Source organism: Sceloporus occidentalis, unplaced genomic scaffold, assembly GCF_023333645.1.
Source record: "Sceloporus occidentalis isolate IW3139 unplaced genomic scaffold, rSceOcc1.0.p SCAF_7, whole genome shotgun sequence".
NCBI lineage: Eukaryota > Metazoa > Chordata > Lepidosauria > Squamata > Phrynosomatidae > Sceloporus > Sceloporus occidentalis.
The window spans coordinates 76,110,986-76,132,878 of NW_028316987.1; positions in this window are offsets into that span (position 1 = coordinate 76,110,986).

A 21,893-nucleotide genomic window follows, 5' to 3' on the forward strand; every position below is an offset into this window, starting at 1 on the left:
GTCAACACTACCAGACAAGAGAATGCTGGAGAGTTAAGGAGTTGCAATTCTGTTTGCAGGAAATATATGAAGGCAAAAAACCATGCCCTTCAAGGCAGAAGTTTTCCCTGAGACCAAAGTGGCTAGCTAAACTGCTGAATTCCACACATAATCTTACATCTTTCCATGCTCCCCCGGAGCAAGAAGTCTATCACTTTCTTTATATTCTTAATGGATATCCCATTTGAACTTATAGATGGATTCCTTTCAGGAAACTTTTCTGGAAACCAGAGCTTGGGAAACTTATCCCAATCCCCAGAATCCCACAGTCAGCATGGTCACTGATAATGTTGCTGAGATATTATAAGAGATGTAGTCCATTTAAATAACTTTTCCAAGCTTTGGTCTTCTTAACGATTTGTACCCACAGATGAAAAATCCAGTGATCATTCTGGACAATTAACTAGTTTTTCCACCCAGGAGGAATATTCAGATGATATGTGACAAAAGAGAAAAATCTACCAATCACATTATGTCTCTTTGCCTCATCTTTCTTGTAATTTTGAGGAACAACAATGTATTTATTATTGTTTTTTGCATCATCTAGCCCCCATGGCTAGTTGTCAGTGACCTGAGGCAGAAGCAGAAAAAAGATATTCACAGTGCAGTTTCATGTTGTGCTTACTGAGATATAATTGGGAAGGGGGAAGACCATATAGCGTTGTAAGACATCTCTTTCAGATAAGACCAGCCTTACCATTCAGGAGAGTGAGCCTGAGATGCTGTGAGATGGTGTGGTAATGGAACTCGGTGTAGCGCATGCACCCCATAAGCTAACCTGCTGCTTTCAGTTATAATAATCATCTTTATCGGCACTAGCATTATCTTTATATCTTGCCTTCCTCCCAACACTGGGACTCAAGGTGGCTAACAACATTACTAAAATAATAAACATTGGAGGATGCTATCCTTTCATCAGTGTTGAAGTTATATGAAACCAGAGCCTGGAAAAAATTACTTTTTTGGATTACAACTCTCAGAATCCAAAACTGAACGGATCTCCTTTCCCAGATCCAGCAGCTGGCTCTTAAAGTGAGCTGGGAGTAGGACTGGGCCAGGAGAGGTCATTTAGGGTGTATCTACATTTTGGAAATAATGCAGTTTGACACCACTTTAACTGCCATGGCTCCATCCTAAAGAATCCTGGGATTTGTAGTTTTGTGGGATACCAACATTCTTTGGCAGAGAAGGCATAAGACCTTGTAAAACTACAGATTCCAGGATTCTGTACAATCTGGCTTGTTGCTGTTGCCTTTGAATTGTTTCCAACTCATGGTGACGCTGTTACCTAAAGTCATATCAAACTGCACTATTTCTACAGTGTAGATCAGTGGTTCCGCAATTTTGGTCATCCATGTGTTTTGGACTTCAGCTCCCAGAAGCAGCAGCCAGCTTGGATGAAGTTCAGAAATTCTGGGAGCAGAGGTCCAAAACATCTGGAGAACCAAAGTTTGGGAATCATTGCTGTAGATGTACCCTTATTTACACAGTGTAATGAAGTAGCTGATCTAGGATACCAGCAAACATCTATGCAGTGGGCAACTAAGCTGTTTCTCATTTCATTCTCACTCTCGTAGGTGACTTTTTTTTGTAGGCCACAGAATGATTTAAGGAAGATAATACAGTTTGAATGTTGAAGCTAAGCACGGATAGCTATGGAAGTTATCTGGATTGGGGATATCCTGGAAACAATTTGGAAGCTGCTCAGAGCTTTTGAAAAAGAGATGTGCACTACTCTAAATCAGTGACAGATGGTGCCTTCCCTATCCCCTCTTCCCTTCCCTATGCTCCAAGTTTTAGCCCCTAAATATTCTCAGCAGGTTGGACAGCCCCATTCAAGGCCACATTTCTAAATGTATTTTATCACCTTTTTAATTAAGAAGTGAGGCTGAGTGATCATAAAAGTTGTGAATACCCAGCTGGGCAAAAGTGTCAACCCATTTTAACATAATTCCCCAAAATGAATTATGCATCAGTTCATCAAAGCATCCCTCCAGAACATCAGCTCCCATTATCTCTGAATACTACCATGCTGGTTAGGGATAATGGGAACTGAAGTCCAAGAGTATCTGGACAGCCAGAGATTTCCTGCTACTGTCACCCACAAAAAGCTGATGTCTTGCATAAAAGAATGCACATTCAGCTCAGCTCTGTCTACTAGAACGAATGGGAGAAGTTATTCTGACTCAGGGAAACTTCACTGAAGCGTCAGCATCCAAAATAGATTAACTACTTATCACTGCGTGCCACTAGCCATTACTTTCACGAGCATCTTTGTCTCATAAAGCAGATAAGCAGTTTCATGGGGTGGGGTGGGGAAGGAGCAAATATAAGGGTGATGAGGGTTATGTAGTGGAGACTTTGCACTTTAATGATTATTTTTCCCCATTATTTTCTTATGGAGCCTTTACAGTGAAGAAATTCAGGGGATTCCTATGGTACATAAGTTTTAAATTTTTTTAAAGGATGATAGAATTAAAAATGTCTGGCGTTTTCTTGTTTCCTGCTCCCAGCATCTCCCCAGCAAGTCCACTGCACAGTGAAAGCACCCATGCTTCCTGGACTCTTGTCCATAGAAAAATGATCAGTCGGGAAAGTTTTCATCATGGGTCCTAGTCCAGAGCAAGCAACACAAACAAGGTGTTGTTCATGATGAAGAAGAGAACTTGGGAAATTTACTCTTTTGGACCACAGCTCCCAGTGTCTCCCTGAGTCAGTGTGGCCACTGGGAGTTGTAACACCCCCCAAATAAATTTGCTAATTTCCTGATGAATAGGAAATAGCTACAGTATGTACCTGATTCAGATAAAGTATATGTCGATATTCATGTGTCAAGATAAAGAGAAATATATCTCTTACTCCTCACTAGCCATCCCTGAACTGGCTAGGTTGGACTGTCATTATCCCAAGACAGCAGGGCTGTTGTATACTAGCAGTTGGATCCAGACTTAGGTGTTGGCTCATTGACATCATTTGGGACATACATTAGTCAAGGGTCTGTTTCAAGCATGACAAAAGCTTGATGACTTACACTTGTGTGACCAGGTCTTACACAGGTATAAGTCCTTTCATCCACTTTGCCAGCATTGTGCAGCAAGGCACCCAGTACATCTTTGTACAATGGTTTTCCCCAAGATGTGCACCAGCTGGCAGACAATGCCCAGAGGCAGCTCTGTGCTTCCATCCTCAATGGCTGTTGACTGGCCTAGGAGGTCTTCTGAGAGGCATCATCACCAAACTGATGGGAGTCACCATCTGTACCTCCCAGATCTCCTACCTAAAATTGCTGATGGAACTTCATGCTCCACCAGTAACGGATAGCATCTCAGATCAAGTCTGTATCCATCCCAGGGCAGTCAATGGATCTGCCACCCCAAGGGAGCAGCACATCCACTTTGGACTTTACCAGAGTTGAATAGGAGCTCTGTCATAGTTACTGCAGAAGAAGCAGTGGAAAAATCCAGAGGATTTTATCTGCAAGCCATCCCTGCAATATTTTGTGAGTACAACACCACTTGGGCCAGAGAGGCCATATCAGCATGCAAATGCACATCCAACTCACCACAGTTCAGCATCCACATACACAGGTTGGTTTACCTCAAAGAATAGAAACGTTACTTTAAAACCCATTAGTATGGGTATTAGCCAGGGAAATTCTGAGAGATGTTTTTCAGAGAACATTTTAAAGCTCTAGCTTATCTGCACTGTTCGTATGATTCCCTCCCTATGCTCCCCCCTCCCCTGCATACCATGGGTTATTTCATGGGTTTCATATATTGAAATACACACAGATCTCCTGTTGGATGCCTAAGTCTGTTGAAAGACTAGAGGATATATGACCAAACAGGAGATGGTGAAGGATGGCAACTTCATGACTGAGAAGTGGAGAGGTGCAGTTGAACTTGCCTTCAGAAGTGTGAATATTTTATCTTACCAGAAGCCTTTTAAAACAAAAGCAAGCAAAACTGTATTTTTCTTAACCAGAGTATATGTGCACATATATATATATATAATTATGATATAATATATAACAAATATTTAATAAATAAGAAAGAGTAATGGTATTAAAATACAGAATTTCACCTAAGAAAAAATATGCATAAAACAGATTGAGAAAGCTAAAACATAATTTATGAGTATTATAATGGTGTGGATTTGAAGAAGAAAAATAAATGAATAGATTAGTATTTTCCCCTTCCCATCTGCTTTTAATTTTCACAAAATGACATTTTTTTTAATGGAGAACTTGAATGATTTAGAGAGAGTGAACTAGAACTGGGGGAAATAAAGTGAGGTGGATGTTACCTAATTACCCCCTAAAGTTTGGAAAAGTTATTTTTTATATATATTACAACTCCTAGAATCCCTCAGCCAGCATGGACTGGGATTCTGGAAGCTGTCATTTAAAAACAAAAACCTTTTCCAAGCTTTCGTTTTTTCTAGAGTTACAGTACGAAGCACGGATATTGCAAAACTGGTGTGACTAAAACAATATTTGTCCATCATTCAAAGCCATGTTGACAATTAAGAATATCTTAATTATGACTTTTTGACATCATTTTTAGCTTACATATCCAGACTGTATTTTAGCAGTGAAACAGATGAAGCATTATCAAGATTTTTGGAAACATATGTAATATCAAACATAGCTGTCCATTCTTCCGGTATGGGTGGGTTTCCTCTATCTCTCTACTCCTATTATTTCTTTGCCTTGTTTTTTGGCTTCCACTTCTCCCATATTCTCATTTTATGAGGAGAATTTCAAAAATGATTTAGAACTGGAGCATGCACCATTTGCTTCAGATGGCGGGTCCATTCTCCTTTTACTTCATTTGTATCTTTCCCATTGTTCCTTTACTGATGTGCTATTGAAAATTGATGAAACAATGCAAAACATGATAAATCTTCATATGATGCAACCTATTATTGTAATGCAATGTTTTCTTGAATGTTTTGCTGAAGGACATATTCCTCCACGCCCTGCATGTGTGCATTTATAAAATACAGTAAATGAGTAATCTTGATGTGATTGTACATACAAAAGATTATCTTTTGGCTGATGTAAATGCGTGCATTAGTAAGCAGCCTTGAGATGATTACACATATGATTGCATTGAGATTCTGTTTGGGGCAGTGTTTTGTTGATGTGCACACATATTTGTTCTCATTGTACACATGGTCACTAGAAAAAAATGATGACAAAAGAAAAATTATTCTGATTTGAATTTGGACAGTTTCCCAAGGTGCACACATGCTTCTTCCTACTGATAAAACACCCCACAAAATAAAACCTGGATACTGGATACCTGAATGTACAGCCACATCAAGTTTGCTTTTGGGGGTGGGTGGGGTGGGTGGAGCAGTCATCTCAATCCACTGAATGCTGTCAATAAAAAAAAAGTAATCTTGATTTAGCCATGTAATACCAACTCAAAATGGCTTTTGGAGTGGTGAAGGGTTTTATCACTGAACATATGCACATTGGTAATGAGGTGATGATGAGAAAGAGATGAAGGGACTTAGGAATGCTGCAGCAAATGGCACATGTACAGTGATCTGAGCAAAATTAGGGTCTTTTTCTTTTTAAAATGTGTATGGAACATTGGAGAGTTCCTAATGAATCAGTTTTGTTTTGGAAACAAGACAAGGAATTCTGGAGCTACAAAATCTAGAGGGATTTGGATGATTCTGAACATTTTCATATTATTTAGAGATTGCTCAAAAGTCTGTAATCTACAGTTAGTCCAGTCTCTCAGGGCCCACCAACTAAAAAATGGAAATTTCAAAAAGTCAGCCTTGGAGTTTGAGTCAAAACTATTTAGGACAGACAGTCATTTCCAAACTGGTGCCCTTCAAATGTGTTGGACAGGTGTTGCCAATCCTTCTCAGCTAATGTTGACATTTGCATGGACATGAATTGCAGCCTGATACACTTATAGGCAATATTTCAGAGGAAGGAACTGGCAAAACCACTTCTAAGTATTTCTTGCCTAAGAAAATGGTATGAAATGCATGGGGTTGCCATAAATTGACAGGTAACCTGAAAGACATACACACACACTTGAAAGGCACCAGATTCTGGATTATTTAGATAGCAGGATATTCTTAGTGGGTGCAGCTTTTGCACAGAGGGAAGGTCCAACAGTACTGATCTAATATTGGAGCTGAAGATAGTGAACCACTCTAAAACTACCTACTGTATATTACAGTGGAAATCTTAATTGGTGATCCCAGGAAATCCAGCATATTAATGTTTAAACCTCTCAAAATGAAATTTCATTTGAAGTAGAGAAAGAGGGCAAGCTTCTCTGCTGTAGTGGCTCAGTCTGGTTTACACTGAGGTCAGTATAGACATGACCATTCATGACAACTGGAAATCAGGCCTTGAATTGCCTACTAATTTTCTGAGACTTTGAAAGTTATTGCTTCACACAAAATGTCTGTGAACATTCCATAGGCTCATTCAAGTTGTGTACTGCTGTAAGCTTCTTAGAAACAAGAGATCTCTTTGTAAAAATGAAGTACTTATTTCCCATGGTTATAAAGTTACCAATGTTTGTAATGCAGCTGTTAATACTAAAAATATCTTCAGCACCTTAGAAAGTGAAGGACAGCCAAATAACACTGAACTTATTGATATTGTACATCATTATGGATCTGGTAGAAGCATTGCTGTATCCCGCCAAACCCAAGTTATCATAATCGATGTCCCATGTTCCATAGATTCTACTCCACCAGCATCTATTAGCTAGACTGTCCTTTTTCAGAGTTCCACTGATGTTCTTCTGCCAAGAGAAATGCAATTCTAGGTTCACAGTGTTTTCTAGCAGATCTGTATAGAAGACAAGTAATAATTTGCTGTGCTCACAAACATTTGCTAGACTGTCTTTTTTCATAATGCATGTGCAGGCTGCATCTCTCTCCTTTGTTTTGAAGACATGGTTTATAAAGACATATATTTATACCAATATTATTAGACCTGTATATTTTATGCAAGACGTACCTGCTTTAAAATATAAAAGTGATTTACCCATTGTCAGCTTTGGTGGCATTATGGATCTTTACAAAAAGTTAACAGACACTGATTTCATATTTGCTGCTCTCCTTCAGTTTTGCATGCATACAAAGACAAGTAGGCCTGAGAAAACACTGCCTTTTGACTATGGACATTTTAGCTACTAAAAGTTGTAGAATAAATAAAGCTGTACGTCTGTTCACTTTAGTCTGTGGTTCTTCTAAAAAAATATTATTTGGCAACCAACAGCATCCACCACGAACTATTTGATAGATTTATGTTGTAATGTATCACAGCATGTAAATAATATAACTACTCTGCAATAAAACACATTTATATTTAAGAAAAGAGCTTGTGATCGCTTTTTTACATTGCTGTTTAGCACTTCCTGTATCCAGTTATTCTGTTTGGCCAAAGGGATGGCTTTCATTGGCAAAATTGGGAGAAGGGGCCCATTCCCCATGTGTGGGGGGGGGGGGGCAATGATTTCTTGTATTTCCTCCAGTGAACTTGAGTGGTGCATGTAGCTCTATCAACCCTTCACTTTACCCTCACAGCAACCCTATGTCAGCATTAGAAAAAGTGTCATTGGCTCAAGAGCCACCAGGTTCAGGGTTGGCTATAACCTGCATTTCCTAGTTCCAGTTTAACAAGCTAACCACTACACCTCACTGGTTCTCCCACTGCGCCACAATGGGGGACAGGCCAGCATTGCTGGTAGCTTTGATACTATGCTACATTGGTCATAAAAACTCATACCTAACAAGTTTCTGAAGTAACAATTTCAAATGCTGATGTTTTTCTATGATGATCTGTCCACTGTACCTAAATACACCAGAGTTTTGTTCTTTCCAGAAGTTTCAATCTGTGAGTTTTTGTGTATTTCTAATACAGACCCTTCATGCTAGATTGCAGACTCGGTTGCCAAGGGAGTTAATGAGAGAGGGAGAGAATCCGGTGTAAGTTCCCCAGAACATGAAAAGACTTTGATCATTAATTATGCAGAAAGATTACAGCTAAATTCATTTACTTCGTACTAAAAATAAATCAGAAGTGTAAAAATGGCTTGCACTGCTTGCCAATAAACCAAGCTTTCTGCAGGGTCACTGAGAAAGGTGGTGGGATTTTTTGAGTGGGGAAAGAAACAAAATGTAGTTTTATTCAAAGCAGATATATAATTCAATATTAAGGGGCATTAAATGTGATGTAATGGTCCCCACCAAGTATTCTAAGTTAATTATTATTTATTCATTTCATTTATATGCCACCTTTCTCACAATTCTTTATTGCTGCAGAAATTATCTAAGGAGTTTATCACACAGGGGGAAATCCCATGCAAAAATGGGAGTTTAAATTGGAAAAAACTGCAAAAGTGGGTTGATTATCATACAACGTCATTAAACTAATGTTAACCTGAATGGAAAGTGGAGGGAAAGTAGACAAAAGCCGTTCCTTTTTTCTTTTGGAAAATCCCAAAAGTAAAAAGGAGCAGCTTTTGTTTACTTTCTGTTCGGGTTAACACAAGTTTGACAATGACATGTGTGAAAATCAACCTGCTTTTACGGGGGGGTTTTCTACCTTTTAAATCTTGTTTTTGCACAGGATTTCCCCCATCTGATAAGTAACTAAGCCTCTTTCTGGCTACTGTGAGGCTTGTGAGGCTAGTAGAAGATATCCTTATTATTAATCATTATAAAGTCCCCTCAGTTTCCTGGATGAACATCAGGGCTCCTACTCTCTCCAAAAACAGCCCATTCCATTAGATCCCCTTAGTGAAGATTGCTGCAAAAAGAAGACACCTTCAAGCACAGGACAGCCTTTGGACCAACCCTGAAACTAAAGTTAAGATGTATGGTCACTCTACTTTCAGTCACCCACCCACCCACCCATTTTCTCTGTTTTCCCCACATTCAGCAATAAAGTGGCATTATGTGGTCTCTGAGCATACTCAGTCCTCATTATGGGGTTTTGGGATCTTCCTACTATTAGGATTCTTTCCATAATGCCCCACATCTGGAGAGGTGAACGGCTATTCATTGAGTAGGAATCATGCAACCTATGTTCCATGTATGGCATCATGTTTTTGTGCTCTCTGAAGTCTCCTCCTGCCCATACCTCCTTTTTTATGAAATTAGGGGGAGTGATCTCCAGAAGTCTCCCAGTGCTTTCCTCAAAATCAAAGCATGCCTTACACCTTCTTTTAACCTTCCTTCACTTTCTATCAAAATACAATACATTTTAAAACAGAAAAAAACTTTAAAAAAAACACAGCCCAAGTTCAGAATCAATTTTACTGAAAGGAATAATGAGGCTACAGCAGTTTCCATGGAATGGAGAATGACCACTCCTGGACATATAGAATTATGCTCTTGTTATAAAAGCATGGTTTCAGACCTTTCTTTGGTGACCAGGGTCTGTCTTGAACTCTCTGTCTGTTGCCCTCCTTTCTGACAGCACCTGTTCCAAGGTCCCTGAGCTATGCTCACATCTGTCTTTCCTAATCTGAACTTTCCAGAATCATTTTGACAGCATCTCCCTTTAGCCCTTTGGCCTTGTGCTCTGCTGAGATGTTGCCTTCATCCAACTCACTGTGCTGGGCTGCCAGTGATTCAGAGGAAGTAGTGAGAAGCAGCTATGCTTCATCAGGTTAGTTAGCTGGTAAATGATTTCAATTCAATATCGCAGCAAGGAGAAGGCCTCTGTTTATACTTGGAACATCACTGGCTCCCAATGTCTTGACTTGACCCCAGTTGAGGCATGGCACTACTGAAGTCTGAGTTAAACTTCATGATCAGAGTGGCAGGAAGGCCACATCTGCATTGCAGAAATAATTCAGTTTGGCACCACTTTAGCTGCCATGGCACAATGTTATGGAATTCTGGGATGTGTAGTTTGTTGTGGCACCAGAGCTCTCTGACAGAGAAGGCCAAACGTCTCACAAAACTACAGCTCCCAGAATTCTCAAGCACTGAGCCATGGCAGTTAAAGTGACATCAAACTGGATTGTTTCTGCAGTGTGGCTGCAGCCTCAGGTGCTTCACTTAGAGCAGATGGATGTAAACATAGCTTCATGGGTTCAAACCAGGGATTGGACAGTTCCTTTCTTGGAGTACAGCTCCCAGAATCCCTCAGCCAGCATCCCCCACCATGTGAAGTATTGTGGCATATGTATGCTCAAAGGCTTTTTCAACAACTCAACAACAAGGTGGGTAATTAGGAAGAGACACAGCCAACCCGAGACATTTTGCTGTCTGAGACAGAATGGCAAATAGCACACACCTATATTCTGTGCACAGGCAGGCAGTGCTTGAAGCCCACCAGGTTATTTTGGCTTTTGAAAAAGAAAAATTGCACAAGATCCTTTCCCCATTCCTGGCAGTAAGAATGCAAAAATAACAAAGAAAATATCTAGCAGTTCGCTGTCCTTTCCTAGTACCCACATCTCACTGCCAGAAGCTGCCTCTTTTGTATTGACTCAAACCCTGGAGTCATAGGGGAAAGAGTAGGTCCAAGGCACTATTCTTAAAATATACCCATTGATAGATTAAAACATCTTAAAGGCAAAATCTTTATTTACAAGGACTTCAAGCAGCCTCAGAACCCAGGCTTTATTGTATTTTAAAGCAGTTGTTGGAAAAGTGCAGTCCACTGGCCACATGGAGCCCAAAAGGGCCATTTTGTGCCCCCCCATGGCCACCCAGGGAACAAACGTTTTTGCAACCCCCCCAAAAAAGTATTTATTTTCTCTGAAATGCCCCCAAAATGATCTCTTGGTGGCAGGGAGGCTACATCTGCACTGCAGAAATAATTCAGTTTGGCACCACGTTAGCTGCCATGGCACAATGTTATGGAATTCTGGGACTTGTAGAGGATGTTTCCACCATGTTGGGATCCTCACAGGAACCCCTAGATGTCAAAACAAAATTTTGCAGATTTTTTTAAAGTTGTGCCTCAAAATGCTTGGGAAGGCCCAGGAATGCTCCAATGCCCATTACAGGACTTTGAGTGCAATAAAAAGTCGTGCGGTGGAGAGTGTGACTCTCTCAAGGTCTCCTGCGAGGCTAATGGGACCCCAAGTTTTCCACATTACCATTAATTTATATTTAGATGAGTGTTTTAGCTTTTATTTTGTAAACGTACATTTTTTAATGTCCTTAGATGAACTTATCACAGGGTTTTCTTGACAATTTTCTTCAGAGGGTTTCCCCATTACCGTCATCTGAGGCTGAGAGAGTGTGACTTGCACAAGGTCCCCCAGTGGGGTTCTACACTTTAACCCCCATGGCAACTGTAAGGATATCTGCTCAAATTTTGGGGAATATTAATTAGCTCAACATACTAATATAGGGCTCCTTACAAGTACCCTTTTCAGATCGAATCCCAGCAGTGTTTACGAAGGGACCAGAACTTCCAGGAACTGATGCACGGGGGACACACACACACATACATTCACTCATGCAATCACTCAAGGCTAATAGAAGAAAAGGGAGGAAAAATGGAAAGAGAACACAAGGCCTTCTAATGGAAATACTCGCCTGCAATGGTTTCCCTCGGAATCAAGGTAGCTGCAGCAACACTATGAAGGGAAATGGGGAAAGGGGTGCGTGGAACCACGCCAGGAGGAGCAGACTGACAGAGTGACTGCCTGCCACCAACATGGAACTTCGAACAAAGGAAAAACTGGACTTTAAATAGGTTCCTAGTCACGTAGTCAGCAGAGGCGGTTGTCCTACATCAAAGTAAACCAAATTTACACTCACTTGATCTATAGGCATCCTTTGCCATGGGAAAACGATTGTTGCCGGAATGGCTTGTGTCTGTGAAACATCTCTCCATCATAAATCTGTCTCCTAGGTGTGAAGGAATCTTTCCTGTTTGCAACTCCTAAGTAAGGCTGCTGCCTACGTGGTCTCTCTGCTTTCAGGTCACGGCAGCCAAGAGGGCAGCTCCCATAATGCCTTTCCCTTAGGGTCATAAGGAGACATACTTCACCCTATAGATACAGAACTTGCTTGGAGGCCCCTATGATCAAGTGATGCCAGGGAAAGGGGGCCACCTGATTACATCCACAGATGCATTTTGGGATAGGGATTTTGGGGGTATTTTTATAAAATTCCAGACTTGATAACACAACAACCCATGGAATCCTCTGCGCTGTTTCAAATTCAGCTCTCTGTGGGAAGGAATGTAGCAGGAAAAGCAGCCATATTCTCCTAGTAGCAGTTTTGGGAGGATTATTTAGAATTCTTAGCTAGAGAGCTCTAGTGCCTCACCAAACTATAAGCGCCATGATTCCATAGGATATTGCTATGGCATTTAAAGTAGCATATAGCACTATATTTGTATAGTGTGAATAGGTCCCTGGGGTAGAGTTGATAATGTCTGCATTAGAAGAACATGGCTACAACGCCCTGAATTTGAAATGGCACTGAAGATTCAAAATGGTAAGATATTCAGAACATCAGATCAAACGAGATAGTCTAAATGGACTTCTAAAGTGGAAACTGGCTCCAGACAAAAACAGGGAGGGACATATAGGTCCAAAACTCACTGCAGAAATAATCCATTTTGAGACTGCTTTAACTGCTCTGGCTCAGTGCTAGAAAATTCTGGGAACTGTAATACTGTAGGACATTTAACTTTCTCTCTCACAAAGCTATGGTGCCACAATAAACTACAACTCCCAGAGTTCCCTAGTTTTGAGCCAGGGCATTTAAAGTAGTCTCAATCTGGATTATTTCTGCAGTGCTTTCTGGACCATAGAGGAACCTGGTTTCTGATATGTGCAAAGGGATCTTGCAGCAGCTTTGAGACTAACCAAAAGAAAGAAGCTGGTAGCATGAGCTGAGTCTGCTTCCTCAGATGCATACAATGGATGGTCCAGGAACCTTCCACTCCATGCAAGGTGCTACAAGATCCCTTGCATACTGATTTTCCAGATTAACAAGTAGTGCCAAAACACACTGCAGAAATAATCCGGTTTGAGACAGCTCTAAATGCCCTGGCTCAGTGCTAGGGAATCCTGAGAATTGTAGTATGTGGTGGCACCAGAGCTCTTTGATAGAGAAGGCTAAATGTCTCACAAAACTACAGTTCTTAGAATTCCTTAGCACTGAGCTAGGGCAGTTAAAATGGTCTCAAACTGGATTATTTCTGCAGTGTGTTTTGGCACTACTTTGAATTCTACAGCTATTGGCCTCTGATGTGTTTTCTCTGCTCCATCCTTATTTTTCTTACCATGTTCTGCATTACTTCTAAGTGCTTATTCCTGCAGCTAACCAGTACCATGCAGCTTGCTGCTTCTTAGAGACAAGAATATAAATAGATAGAGGTGTTGCCAATAGGTTTAAAACAACAACAGTCCCCAACACTCCTTGTAATGGAAATACAGAGGATGGAGAACATTACATCATTGCCTTTTACTCAACTTCAGCAAGGGCTGACTCAAATCCAATGCTTTAGTGACCCCCAGTGTACAGTGCTGAGAACTGTTCACCAGCAGTGATGTTGGGGGGATCCTTTTTACCAGGGTTGAGGATAATTTTTAACCTTGAAATTAGAAGAAAGTTAAACAGCTTCTGGTCTTCAAAATTGCTCTTCCCCTCTTTTTTCATTCCTTTTATAGCTTATTTTCCTCCTGAAAAGCTCAGTGTGTCAAATATGGCTCTTTCTCATTTTATTATCCCATGAGTGAAACCCTGGATTTGTGCCCTTATGTTATTGTTGCTGTTGTTGGCTTCAACATATGGCACCCCTATGAATGAGAAATCACCAAGAAACTCTGTTATTAAGAGTCTTGATCAGGTCTTTGCAAATCTGACCTGTGGCTTCCTTGACTGAATCTATCCATCTGTATTGTGGTCAGCCTCTTTTCCCCTACTTTTATCTTTTCTGAGTATTATAATTTCCCCCCATATTGTCTCATAAATATGCCCAAACTGAGACAGCCTCAGTTTATTAATCTTGGCTTCTAGTAAGAGTTCAAGATTGACTGAGCCATTAATTTGTCTTTTTAGCATGGTATTTGTAGAACTCTTCTCTAGCACCACATTTCATATAGTTTATTACCTTCCTCTTAGCTTTCTTCGCCATCCACTTTTCATATCACCACTGAAATGTAGAAGGGTATTATGACAATATATAACACATATGCTTCCCTCAACTAGTGCTAAATCATTAAAACAAGATCGAAGCTACCTACAGGTTTATATCTTCTTTTTTAATTTAGGGGGGGGGGGGAAACCATGTCAGCAGATAATGACCTGGAAAACATGGAAGTAACATGTTACTTGTAACAAATTACTCTGCTGGTTGTTGTTATTAACTGTTGTTATTTCCCCCCTGGTAGCTAGCTGGGGTTTTCCCACCAGTAACACATTGGAATGGTGTTACTTGTTTGTGTGAATGGCCAGTCCTTTAATTAACCTTTCCAAGTAATGTAATGGGGCTCCTCCCTGTTACTTTTTCCTGGGTACCTTCAGACTCCTTCTGAGCAGTGAGAGGTATCCCATGGATGGCAAGCTGGGTGAGCCTTCTTTGTCAGATGTGGGGCTAGCAAAGATCTAGCAAAAAAGGATAGAGAGTGAGAAAAGGAGGAGGAGAACAGCATTTTAGAAACGTAGGTTAGATATGTTTTTTTTAAAAAAAAAACTTTTTAAAAGTTTGCCTGTGTTTTCTTGTTGCTGTTGTTGTGTGCCTTCAAGTCATTTCCGACTTATGGTGAACCAGTTAAAGGAATTTTTTTGGCAAGATTTCACCGGAGGAGGTTTGCCATTGCCTTTTCCTGAGGTGGAGAGGGCATGACTTGCCTAAGGTCATCCAGTAGACTTCATGACCGAGCAGGGAATTGAACCCTGGTAGTCTAACCACTGTGCGACACTGGCTTGCCTGTATTTTCTACCTTCTGCTATAATTTCCAAATAAAAGAGAGTGCTTTTACTGCTAGAAAGAAAAAGGAGGGAGAGAGTCAAAATAAGTGAAGAGAGGGAGGGGAGAAGGCCACCTTGCCAGACTGGCTGCTCTAAAGAGCTCTAAAGAGCAGCACCGGGTGCACACTGACTTGCTGGTTTGGTGTAAGCCATACAAAACAGTTGTGAGGGGATATTTCTCAGCAGATCTCAGAGGTGAGAGGAACCAGAGGACATTTTCTTGTATATTTGAAGAGTAACATTTTAGTAAATGAGTGATCCACCAAGTTACTTTTGGGGCTGCAATAAAAGTATCACCTGTCAAGTGATCAGAGTAATGTAGCAAATTCTTTTTTTCAAAGCAACATTTCAAACTCATTACAGTTATCAATACAGTTTCCCTCCACATTTGCGGCTTTGACTCTTGCAGATTTGATTATTTGCAATTTTTATTAATATGTACTGTCTAGGAATCTCTGGGTCCTCTAGCACAACTCGTTGACCATAGAGTTGTGCTGGACAACCTAGAAGTTTCTAAAGTAACGACTTCTTTAGGCATTTGTAGATCCTCCAGCATGATTCTGTGATCAACATCTGACAGATGTTGACCATAGAGTTGCATTGGAGGACCTAGAGATTTTAGAGAGGTGTTCTTTTAAGTAAAAAGAATGTTTTTTTTAATTTGTGTTTTTTCCACATTCAAAGGGGTCTTTCATCCCTAACCACAGTGAATTTGCAGGTACCACTGTACCATGAAAAAAGTGTCACACATAGTGGATTTGTCAGCCCTCCCAAAACCACATATATTGGATATCGCCTCATAGGCTGGAAGGATTAATTTGAACTTATTCTCTTTCTATTACTATTTAATGTCATTCATCATGCCATTATCTATATACAGCATCTACACAATATGAACCTATTAACCACAGCTGAATTGGTTGGGTCTAGAAACTAGATACTCTTAAGTACCTTAAGGCATCAGATCCTTAGTTAGTTCTTGGATGGGAGACCTCCAATGTATACCAGCTTCAGTGGGCTTTATTTCAGTGAAAGGAATTGGTAAATCGCCTCTGAGTATTCCTTGCCTAAGAAAACCCCATGAAATTTATGGGGTCTTCATAAGTCAACAGGCACATACAAAGAGAGAGACATTGCAAGAATGCCTTATTCTCTTCATTCCATAAGTGGTTGGCTACATAGAAGTGCTGGTACTTCAGAAATAATTCACACTGTATTGTGTAAATAAGCTAATAAAAACTGATGGGATTGCTGGCATTGTAATTCACCAGATGCATCTTTTAAACTGTTTATACGTTTATAGCCAGTGCTAGCTTCTGTTTGAATGAGGGGAAGTTATTGCTCATTAATTTTGTATTGGAGTAATCATTTTTGAATTTTGCAGTGTCCATGTGTTTATTAAACTAACTGACTACCAGGAAAAGAGATTCCACCTCAACATTAGGAGGAACTTTTTTACAGTAAGAGCTGTTCAACAGTGGAACAGACTCCCTCTGAGTGTGGTAGAGTCTCCTTCTTTGGAGGTCTTTAAACAGAAGCTGTATAGCCATCTGTTGGGTGTGCTTTGATTGTGATTTCCTGCATGGCAGGGGGTTGGTCTCTTGCAACTATGATTCTATGATTCTATGAATCTATGCCTGTTTCTTTGGAAGTTAGCTCCTAATCAGTAGAGTTATATGACAACCCTGGAAGGATAAATGTCCATCTCCCATTATCCAGTGACTAAGCAACTCAACTTTTTCAGTTTTTGAATACGTGGCAGACACATGATAATTTGGGTGGATTTTTATCATTTAGATGCCTTTTACTGAGGTCCATATGCACAGACTGTTTTCCTTACACTATTGTACTCGTAGTGTCCAGTAGATAAGTTTTAGTGTTTATTGGACTAATTATTGTAGTTATATCTGATTGTACAGAACAGTGCTCTCTTAAATAATGAGAGGGGGAAATGATGGATGGAAGATGGATGGAGGTATTTCTCACAGCGTTTAAACATAAGATCACCCAGCCATTCCCATTAGGTTTATGACACACAATAAAACAGGTCTTCCCATATTGCATTTCTAGTAGTAAGTTTGTGCTGCCTTCACTATTTCAACATGTTTAAGGTTGCATCAGCACTGCAGAAATAATCCAGTTTGTCACCATATTAACTGCCATGGCTCAGTGCTGTGGCATTCTGGGAACTATAGTTTGTTGTGGCACCAGAGCTCTCTGACAGAGAAGGCTAATTGTCTAAAAAAACAAACAAACAAACAAAAAAACACCCTACACTTCCCAGAATATCAAACTGAATTATTTCTACAGCATGGGTGCAGCCTCAGCTAATCGTCCTTGGTCATTCCTCTTCACTTTCTCAATGAGCATTATGATTCCAGTTGCTATCTGTCATCTGCTCCCCATTAGATGGCAATCTGCCATCTAGGTCTCCTAGTTGTGTTTTACATACCCTACAACGTTTCACAGATGAACATGTGGAAGAGTCACATCAGAGTGTGGTGAAAAGGGTGTGGCTAGGCAAAAGGAGGACAAGAGTTATTGTTTGCAACTGTCTTGTAATAATTGTGGAGAAGGATTGTGGATGCAAGGAGCTTTTATTTTTCAGTTCCATAGAACGAACCATGGCAATTAAAATGAAACCATAGTGCTACAACTGTGTAGCGTGAAAGGTAGGGTGACCAGACATCTCCTTTTCTAGGACATGTTCCACATTTCAACCTTCCGTCCAGGAGGAATTCCAAAATGCCCTCCATTTTGAGCATCACAAGAAGCCCACTGAGTAGCACCCTTCAAGAAATTTGTCTACTTGGTAGTCTGTCCTCACAGCAAATAAGGGGATATGTTTGCAGCCTTCCAAAGTTCTTTCAAGCAGCCAAGACCCGCACCCACAGCAAACAGATTAGGCCATGGGATGCTTGAGGGCACAGTGCAAATGTTGAAAGGTTTTTTTCCTTAATTTCAGCACAATGCACAAATGAAAGGAATAATTTAAATCTAGATTCAGTCAAGCATTTGTTGCTACAGTACAATTTTAAGCATTTGTCTTGCTCACAGTTCTATAAATATATTGCAAGCCAACAAGGCATTTTAACAAAGACAAGTTCATTAGAAAAATACAGTTGCATGCATAACAGAATACAGTATATGTCACACAGCTATAAATAAACCATACAAAATGAATTTGTATTTACATTTGTCCTTTTAGTTTTTGTCATGTCCTACATTTCGCTTGGATATCCTGCCTTTTGCAAAAAAAACCCACCTTGTCCTCTTTTGCAGCTATGAAGGGAGGTAGACACGAATCTCAAATAAATGTAACAGCAGGAGTGTAAGTGTAAGTATGTATGCTCCAGGTTGGTTAAAGATGGTTGTGAGTTTCATTTAATGTTTGCAGAGCTCTTGTGTCACTGATTTCATCCACATCTTACCTGGGATCTGCTCAGAGCATGCCTTCTGCACACTAGCCATGCTTATTAAGCCCAAAAGCTGTTTAAGAGAGAGAATTCAACCTCTGTGGCTTCTTCAACGCTCTTCTTCATACAAAGTGTAGGTTGCTATGGAAATTTCACTGGCTGTGCTAGCCTCTCCAACTGCCCCATTGCTAGACAGCTACACACTCAAAACGAGATTCTCAGCAATCCTATATTTGGGGCAATTTAGCACTTTCCTCAGAAGACTAATAATTCAATTTCTTCCCCAGTGAAACCTAACAAATAAGAAGAATGAAATACAGTTCTGCTCATCAATCATTCAGTTCCGTTGTATTAGATACCCGATGTAAGGAGATGCTGAACAATGCTAGAGGGGATAAAAGATTTAGTTTCTTCTCAGCACATTTGGATTCCACAGTCAATTAGTTGCTATATTTGCAGTGTGATCCTACATGTGATGCCAGGTTTGGAAGTAAATCCCTTGCGGGGATGCATAGGTTTACAACTTTCTGCCATTTTCAAAGGTGAGGTTTGTGTTGGCTTTTGCAAATCAGTGTTAAGTTTTTAATTGCCTGGCTGCTTTACAAAACCAAGCGGCATTTCCCCGAATGTCTCAGAGGTTAAACAGAACATTTTCTTCTGTAATACCTTGAATTCTATACCAGCAGCATAGCAGGTGTCCGCACTAACAGTACCAAGAAATGGAATTTTCCAGAGCACCTTAGTCTTTGATATAGATATCAGGTGTCCTAGAGACTATGTGAACCAGCATGGTGGTTTGAACATTGGACTACAAAACTGGAGAAGAGGATTGGAATTCTCGCTCGGTCATGAAAATCCACTGGGTGACCTTGAGCAAGTCACACTCTCTTTCAACTTCAGAAGATGGCAGTGGCAAACCACTTCTGAATAAACCTTGCCAAGAAAGCCCTGTGATAGGGTTGCATTAGGGTTGCCATAGGTCAGAAATGACTTGAAGTCACACAACAACAACAAGAAACTATGTATCCCAGAAACCCTTGCTTCTGAGTTCCTCTTGTGAGTTGTTTCAACAGCATTCTAGAAAGTTGTTTGGCAAGGATGAGGAAAAAGATGGAGAAAGTGTGGCTCTCTAGATCTTGTTGGACTGCAACTCCCATTACTTCTCATGACTAACTACACATGCTGGCCAGTTGGTAATCTGCAGTCTTGGAAGACCACAAGTTGCTCATCCCTACTATACTGCCAGATAATTTCCTCATTGTTGTTGTTGTTGTTGTTGTTGTTGTTGTTGTTGTGTTTCTTCAGGTTGTTTTCAACTTATGATGACCCTAAGGCAAATCTATCATGTGGTTTTCTTGGGCAGTTTCTTCAGAGGGGTTTGCTACTGCCATCTTCTGAGGCTGAGAGAGTGTGACTTGTCCACGGTCACCCAATGGGTTTACATGGCCAAGAAAGGATTCAAATCCTGGTCTCCCAGAGTCCCAATCCAACACTCAAACAATTATACCACGCTGGCGCTGTAGTTATTTCCTACAAGGTGTGATGTCTCAATCTCAACAGGTATTCTCTGGTTGAAACACTGAGCTGGTTCATTATCCTTAGGACATGTGGTACATTCTTGCTTTGGTAAGTAGTGTTTGGCGGGTTACAGATGGGCAGGGGAAGATGTCTTGAAGGTGTCTTCGCCTGAATACGGAGCCTCCAGACCCCGGGGGCGTGGCTAAGGTGGATGGGGCTTCCACACTGGGGGCAGTGAAGACGCCTCACCTGGGGCCGTTTCTTACCCGCAGCTTCCATACCGTCGCCTCGCAGGACGCTGCAAAGAGAGAGGCAGCTTCCGCACGGGCGGCCAAAAACGCGGCTTTTTTTTTCTTTTGCCGGCTGGCGGATGCGCAGCTGCGCAGCTGCGGCAGTCAGCACCAGCAGCAGAAAGCATATGTGCACATTTAAAGCGCCCAGGCCCCTTTAAACTTTTTCCCCTGCCTTACCCAAGAACAAAGGTGGCCTCCTGCCAGCTGGTGATCAGCTGGTGTTGGCATCCTTGTCCGCTTGCACGTTGCCAATGTCACCAGCATCATGGATGCCTCCTCTCCTTTGGTCCCCGTGCTCTTGCTGAATCTGCAATGCACAGCCACAGCTGTCGCTGCTGCCACCGCTGCCACCACTGTCCCCTGCCATCCCCCATCACCTCCCTTGTACATATGTAAATATTTAAAGTTTTAGCTTTTTTTTATTGTTAGGTGAAAATGGTGCGGAATGTGTGTAGGGGTTCACTTTAAATTCCAAACTTTCCACAATTCTAGCAGCGCATGCGTACATGTTGCTCTAGGGTTAGGGTTACGAGCATTAAAATAGAGTGCAGCTGTGCTGCAGCTTCCACATCTGCATGGCATCTGACACTCTAATTAGAGCCTCGGTGCAAACTGCGCATGTTCCAGGACCCCGACTCATTATGCGACGCAGCTGACTCGGAGCCTTTAAATGGGCAACTTAAATTAGCGGCATAACAATTCTGGCGTACCGGTGCAGCAGCTTACAGACGGAGATGCGCAGCTGCGCAGTATACAGAAAAGAAGCGGAAAAAAGCGGCACCTTTTTAATGCCGCTTCTTCCTGCTTGGGGCGTGCGGGCAGCGCGTTCATGACAGCATTCAGGTAAGGGCCGTCTAAAGGCTATACCTTCATGACGTCATGAGCACACCCCTTTTTGCCCGCCTGTAACCCGTCTTTGATAGGTAAAATGGTTGGTGGGGAAAGAGTGAAGCATTCCCTTTCCCACTGATCTGTTCTTCCCCATAAGGAGTTGGAATTATGTTGCCCTACAGCTCCCAGAATTCATCTCCAAAATCAACAACAATTAGAAGGTCGTGAAATTCTTCCCTCCAATCCCATAAAAAAACCATTTTGTGACACAGAATGGGCTGGTATGCTCACTTTGCCTGCAATTCTGCATCAGGGTAATGCATCTGGAATCCCTGACACAAGAGAAGGGAAGTCACTACACCTCCTCCTCCACCCACACTGTCTTTTCTCCCTCTGCCTTCTTATTGCCTGGGCAAAATCACTGGTGGATCTTACAAAGCTTTTAATGCAGTGATTGACCTTAAACCCCTCTAGTATGTTATTCTGTGCTTTCAGTAAGCTAAATTTAATCCTGTTAGTTTCCGCTCTTTGAAAGTATGTTGTGCTTTGTCACATCACTTAGCACACAAACAATCTCAGGCCTGCTGATTCATCAGAGGAAGCCAGGCTTTCTTGATTTTCTTTTCTTTTTGCCCTTGATTGTAAATAGAGCCTTATTTTATCAGGTTGCTATATCTCCCTCTCTGATCTGGTTTAATTGTACGTATTTCCTTGATCTCAATTTTCTTATTGGGCAATCTCTTTTCTATTATTGGCAGTTCCTATTCATTATTAATTACCAGATTATATTGGATCCGGGTTTAGTAATTTCTAGACTATTGAAAATAAATGGGAAGTTGTTTTTCATTGGATC